This window comes from Aedes aegypti, chromosome 2, assembly GCF_002204515.2.
Source record: "Aedes aegypti strain LVP_AGWG chromosome 2, AaegL5.0 Primary Assembly, whole genome shotgun sequence".
Lineage (NCBI taxonomy): Eukaryota > Metazoa > Arthropoda > Insecta > Diptera > Culicidae > Aedes > Aedes aegypti.
In genome coordinates, this window is record NC_035108.1 from 212,973,000 (window position 1) to 212,980,357 (window position 7,358).

A 7,358-nucleotide genomic window follows, 5' to 3' on the forward strand; every position below is an offset into this window, starting at 1 on the left:
TTCTGATTACACTCTCGATTCAAATCACCCGAAAATGAGTAAACACATGGAGATGTTGACTACGCTAAAAGTCGTCCCGTGCCATGGGCCGAAATAAAGGGACACGGAAAACAAAATACACCCAAAATTTGAGTTTAAGCCAGAGGGTGTGACCAAATCTAAAAAAAAAACATTAAAAATGTTTTTTTGGACTTAAACCAACGGAAAACATTAGAAAATTGAGTAAACATGTGTTTTTGACCTCAACTTAAGCGTTCTGTACTAAAATTCTGATAGGGCTTTAGGACCCTATTGCCTTTGACGTCTGAGAACCGTCGCATTGAAGTCTCCATATATAGAACAAAGGATTTATTCACAAATTTCATAACGCCAAAAATGGCCATTTTCAACACCCACCCACCCCTTCATAACGCATTTTATTAGAATATTTTCCGAATATTGTACCCCTTCAGCGTTATGAAATATGTGAATGGACCGAAATGTGTATATAAATGTTGGAATAGAGGTAGTGTCGCAGCTCAGGTAGAAGAATCGTCGGTTGAGAAGCGTGCGTCGTCGTAGGTAAAAGTGTGGAAGATTCGTTGAGAGAAGTATGATATTTATGTAGGATGTTGTAAATTGTAAATGTATACCTGGATTGAATGAAGAGAGTCGCAGCTGCTGATTGATGTATCAGTCAGTAGCTGTATAGTTGAAGGAAACATCTACTGTATTGTATTTCTTTATAATTTGCAATCGGATGTGGACGGGCTAGCCTCGCTAGGATCAGCGTGGTTTTAGCGGACTAGCTCTTCAACATGTTATGTGCGTTTCGTGACGATTTGCGATCCAGAAGCGTTAGTCTGGAACATTCCCGCCTAGGAAAAAACAACTTGTCTTACATTAGAAACTGTAAACCTCTTGTTTCTGAAAAGGGTAATGTATCACAAACAGTTGTTTTTGTGTTCAACTATACGCAATCAAAAATTTCAGACTATAAAATAATGTTTGAGTAATCTATACTAAATTGTGATAATTTCTTACGGAGTGGTGATATTGTTAAACAATATGGGCATGAAGGCCTGTGCGATATGGTGGAAACGTGTCATCACCATTTCGAAAACGGTTATTAGAACACATGCACATTTCACTATATGATACTAAACATCTACAGTTTGGAAAACGGTGGAGTGTGCAGCGCACACTTTAAAAATTACAGTGTGGCTGTTTGAATTAATTTACGCTGTTTCCAGGTTAAAAAAAAAAATGGATCATGGCATTTTTTGCACCACCTTTTTGTATTGAAAAATTAAAAAAAATCCAACATTTAAAATATGTTGTATGTCGATGCAGAAAATGACGAATTGGCAACCCTGTACACCGGGAAGGTGGGGGCAAACGTCAGTGATGTCAGACATCACCGTTGACAGCTGTCAATAGAGATGATCATTTCCGCCGAACACATTGTCCAGTCAGGTTGAACAGCAGAGAAGTCTTGATTTGCAGTGCACATCGTGGTAGTAGCTCTTAAAGTGAAATTTATTGAATTTGTACCTAAGTTTTATCTGAAGGTAGTGAATTTATTTTTCTAATAGTGGTTTCAACTAATTTATGAATTTTTAGTGGAATTGGAGTGAATTAGCCCCAGGAATAACCCGAGTTGTGACTCTCGGTAATCCTCCAGAAATCGAGGTTAGTTCAGGTTAGGGTTAGACTAAGAACTTGTTAAAATAACCGATGATTCGCATCCTAGGATAGTGGTCCGATTCGTCTGTTGTCCGTGTACCTGGAAAAGAGTAAAATCTGAAAAGAAACCTGAAAAGAAAAGTAAGAAAATAATAATTAGTGGTAAAACTATTGCTAACTAGAACAAATTTAGGTGCTGCAGCAATCGACACTGAAAATCGATCAGTGGGGTGAGCGAGCTAAAGCCCACCAAATTGTAAGAAACTGGAGTCTGCTTATTTAGAATGATTGTACTTACCATTTATGTATCAATTACAGTTGAAGCTAACACAATACAACACAGTTCGCTATCAAAACGGAACGCTTTTCCTTCGCACCCCTCCTCTTGACAAACCTTCAAAATTTGAGGTATAATGGAAGGACAAAACGATGATCGCCCGGCAGAAGGCCAGACGGAAACCAGCTGCGTGGCCTGTCAGCGACCGGACGAGGTGGAGGACATGGTCCAATGCGACCATTGCGACACGTGGAGCCATTACACTTGCGCTGGGGTGGATGAGAACATCGCCGATCATTCCTGGGTATGCGGCCATTGCACCGGCCGGCAAAGCGACGACGCTATCACGGTGCATAGTGCGTCCAGTCATCGTAGTTCATCGTCAGTGTTCTCCGTCTGCTTAAGTCAGATGGTGGAACGGCAGCAACTAGAACGCACCCGGATGGAGATAGAGCTACAGCGCCGCCATTTGGACGAGCAGCAGAAGCTGATCGACAGGGTGCTCGATGGAGCCGATGCAAAAAGCAATCATGGCGACGACTTCTCCGGCGGAGCAGCCATTGCTCTAACTTCGCCCTCATCCAACAAGCGGCTCTCAACCCCACCCCCTCCCGGTGCTCCTCTAGTGCCGAATCCCCGTCGGTCATTGCCTCCGACTGATACACCGAGGACTACTGCGCCGGTTGTCGTTTCAATTCCGCTCTCGGCGCTCGAACCGAATACCGTGGAATCTCTGAAGCGCAAGAAAGATCCTCAAGTGGCAATGAAGGAGCTCAAGAAAAGGGTTGAGCAGTGCGAGCAGCGCGCCAACCCAACTCCTGAACAACTTGCCGATCTTCAAGCCCAACTGGAAACGTGTCGTAAGCTGCTGGAGCGTTTCCAGGCCGATAAGCAGTCCGCTGAGCGAAGCCAACAAGCGGAGCAGTCTCAGCCGAATCCGGCGGTAGAAACGTCGCGCGTGCCGAAACCAACGGGCACCATTCCGAAAGTGAGTCGGACATTACCCACAATTCCGGATGAACCCGGAGCAGTCGGTGGAACATTTCGGCCGGATCGTGTCTGGCCACTTAAGGTCCCGGTAAGCCAAACGGGCTCCTTCTCGGTAAGTCAGCCAAATCCTTCGACACGCCCGTTGGAGAACCCAGGTAAGCGTCAAGCCTTGAGTAAATTCCTAGAAAATTCGAACCAATATGACATTAGCTATTGCCCCACGACCAACATTCCAACTTCCCGAGTGCAGCTGCGAAACGACGCGCGCCCGGAAGAAACACAGACTCCTCCAATCTACCCCCGAGAGCAGCAGCGAAACTCATTCGCGCACTCAAACAACGATAACTCGTACAATTTCGTACGCGAACTAAATTCAACTAGTCTGCCATCAAGGAATCCTCCCACGCGCGCAGTTGAATCGTCTCAGACCCCTCGTCAGTCAGATAGTGCTCAACACAACCCAGCGATTCCCAACCTCGATCAAGTACGTCCAACGCAACAACAGCTAGCAGCTAGGCAGTCCCTGGCTAAGGAACTCCCCAGATTCTCCGGCGATCCCGCTGAGTGGCCGATATTTATCTCCAGCTACCGCTACACCACCGAAGCTTGCGGGTTCTCGGATGGGGAAAACATGCTCCGTCTTCAGCGATGCCTATCGGGACCGGCTCTCGAAACAGTACGCAGTCGATTAGTGCTACCAGCAGCTGTACCACAGGTCATCGAAACCCTCCGAATGCGATTCGGCAGGCCGGAATTACTGATTAATGCTCTACTTCGGAAGGTTCGAGAAATCCCGGCTCCGAGGTCGGACAAGCTGGAAGGGCTGATCGACTTCGGCATGGCAGTGCAAGCGTTGTGCGACCGTATTGAGGCTGCCAACGAACGTGCTCATCTCACGAATCCATCGCTGCTTCAGGAACTGGTAGCAAAGCTCCCCGCGGATCAACGGATGATGTGGGCAGGGTACAAACGGGGATTTCAACAAGTGGACCTTAAAACCTTCGGCGACTACATGGCGGCGGTGGTGCAGGATGCCACAAGTGTGGTGACCTTCGAACCGGACGTGAAACGCAGCGGCGCCCTCGACCGTCCGAAGAACAAGGGATTCGTCAACTCTCATGCGAAGGAATCATCGGAGGAAACAGTGAAATCATTCCACGAGCCGAAGGACGAGTCGAAGCAGTTCAACTGTGCATATTGCAAAAGAGGAGGTCATCGGGTTCGCGAATGCCAGGCATTCCGGCAGCTACACGTTGACGATCGCTGGAAGCAAGTACGATCACTCGGCCTATGCCAGAATTGTTTGTACAACCACGGAAGACGAGGGTGCCGAGGACGGAAAATTTGTGACATCGACGGCTGCCAATTTCGCCACCATCCGCTCCTGCATTCCTCCAAGGGTCCTCAACGGTCTTCGGAGGCATTGGTTCAAGTGGCAGAGAACCACACCCATCGTCACCTTACTTCTGGAACCCTATTCCGAATTATTCCGGTTACGTTGCACGGCATAAACAAGTCAATCAACACCTTCGCCTTCCTCGACGAAGGTTCGGATCTAACCTTAGTGGAAAATGATCTGGTGGCCTCGCTAGGAATAAAGGGGACGCAACTACCGTTATGCCTCCGGTGGACCGGAAACACCTCACGAGTTGAGAAGAATTCACAGCAGATAACGATCGAGATCGCAGGATTTGGGCAGGATAAACGACATAAACTGCTTAATGCGAGAACCGTGACCAACCTTGGCCTACCCGGTCAAAGTTTCCAAGTGGATGAGGCTGCAGAACAACACAGGCACCTGAGGGGGATCCCGATTGCCAGTTATCAGAATGCGGTACCCAAAATTCTGATCGGGGTGGACAATTTGCGACTGGCCTTACCACTGAAAGTACGAGAAGGGGACGGAACAGCACCAGTGGCAGTGAAAACCAGGCTGGGGTGGTGTGTCTATGGCCCACGTGGAACCAGTAGACAGGAATCGTATAGCTTTCACGTTTGCGAATGTTCCTGCGATGATGAACTCCACGAAGCGGTGAAGAAATTCTATGCTGTCGAAGAAGCGGGTTCGAACCCAACTCAAACCATGTTGACAAAGGAAGATGAGAGAGCGCTAGCCATAATGGAGGCTACGACCCAGCGAGTGGGCAACCGGTTTGAAACCGGGCTCATTTGGCGAGAAATACAAGTTGAGTTTCCGGACAGTTATTATGTGGCAGTGCGTCGACTGGAGTGCCTTGAACGGAGGATGGAGCGTGACCCGGGGCTGAAGGAGAATCTCCACCGGCAAATCGGTGAATATGAAAGGAAAGGCTACGCACACAAACTCACAGTCGGGGAAATGGAAGCAGCAGATCCCAAGAGAGTCTGGTACCTCCCAGTCGGAGCAGTGATGAATCCCAAGAAACCGGGAAAAGTCCGAGTCATCTGGGACGCAGCGGCCAAAGTCAACGGCGTATCGTTGAACAGCAAGCTCCTCAAGGGCCCGGATCAACTGACATCTCTTCCGGCAATTCTCTTCCGTTTTCGGTTGTACGGTGTGGCGGTTACTTCGGATATCCAAGAGATGTTCCATCAAATCCGAATTCGTGCAGAAGACAGGGACTCTCAACGTTTCTTATGGCGCGCCAACCCGACCGAGAAGCCAACAATCTACGTGATGGACGTAGCTACATTTGGAAGCACTTGTTCACCGGCGTCGGCGCAATTCGTCAAGAACCGGAATGCAGAATTACACAGTGAGCTCTATCCGGAGGCGGCGAAAGCGATTGTTGACGACCACTACGTCGACGATTACTTGGCGAGTTTTAGCTCATGGGAACAGGCAGCAAAAGTAGCACGCGATGTACGATTCGTGCATGGCGACGGCGGGTTCAACTTGCACAACTGGCGGTCGAATAGTGCCGCGGTTCTAGAAGCACTGGGCGAGGCATGTCTTGAATCGGACAAGCAAATAAGTTTGGTTGACGGCGTGAAAACCGAAAGAGTTCTCGGAATGCTGTGGAGTCCGTCGAGCGACGAATTGAGCTTCTCTACCCAGATGAGCGAAGAAGTCCAATCCCTGATCAGTACAGCCACGAGACCGACGAAAAGGCAAGTGTTACGTTGCGTGATGACCCTATTCGACCCTTTAGGATTGCTGTCACCATTTATCATTCACGGAAAGGTCTTGATCCAGGACTTATGGCGAGTAGGCACTTCGTGGGATGAGCAAGTCAACGAAGAAATCTACGCAAAGTGGCACAGATGGGTGCAGATGATAGGTTACATCGCAGAGATACGAATCCCGCGGTGCTACTTCCAAAACGCCGATCAGAACACGTATAAAAGCTCAGAGCTCCACGTTTTCGTCGACGCAAGCGAGGTTGCGTATTCTTGCGCGATTTATCTACGTATTCTGGATGGGGGTGCCGAATCACACTGCTGTCTAATCGCCGCTAAATCGAAAGTGGCCCCACTGAAGCCCTGGTCAATTCCGAGGCTCGAGCTGCAAGGCTGCGTCTTGGGTGTACGATGGTCGAGATACGTCAAGTCAGAGCACAATATTTCCATATCTAAGATGGTGTTCTGGACAGATTCCAGAACGGCTTTGGCTTGGATCAAATCTGATCCAAGGAATTATCGACAATTCGTCTCGTTTAGAGTAGGGGAGATTCTGGAGCATACGACCTCGAATGAATGGCGGTGGGTACCGTCGAAGGCCAATCCTGCGGATGAGGCTACCAAGTGGGGTAGCGGCCCATACTTCGACCGTAATAGCAAATGGTTTCGAGGGCCAGATTTTCTGCGACTCCCGGAAACCGAATGGCCTCGTTCGAATGATCAAATGTCCACTACCAGCGAAGAAATGCGTGCATCGATCCTGTACCACTGTTCCTTTGAGCCCCCGATAGATTTCGCCAGATTTTCGTCGTGGAATCGTATGCTGAGAACGATAGCGTACGTCTTGAGATTCCTGAAGAACTCGGATAAGAAACGGCCATTACGCACTGGGCAGCTATCACAAACTGAACTCCAGCAAGCGGAGGCGGCAATCTTCAAAGCGGTGCAGCGTGAAACGTACCCTGACGAGATAACGGCATTATCCAACAAGGCACCAAACGAAAGCGAACAGGAAGTTATAGGAAAACATAGCTCGATTTTCCAATTAATGCCGATGCTGGACAACAGCGGTCTGCTGCGTGAGCGTGGACGAATTGGCTCTGCTGAAGAAGTACTGTTTGATGTCCACCATCTCATTATCCTGCCAAGGAAACACCGAGCTACAGAGCTGCTAGTGTTAGATTTCCATCAACGTCGCCAGCACGGGAATTCTGAGACAGTGGTGAATGAGGTTCGCCAGCTCTACAATATCCCAAGACTTCGATCGGTGGTCAAGAAGATTAGCCGAGACTGCCCACTGTGTAAAGTTCGCCGAGCTAGGCCGGTT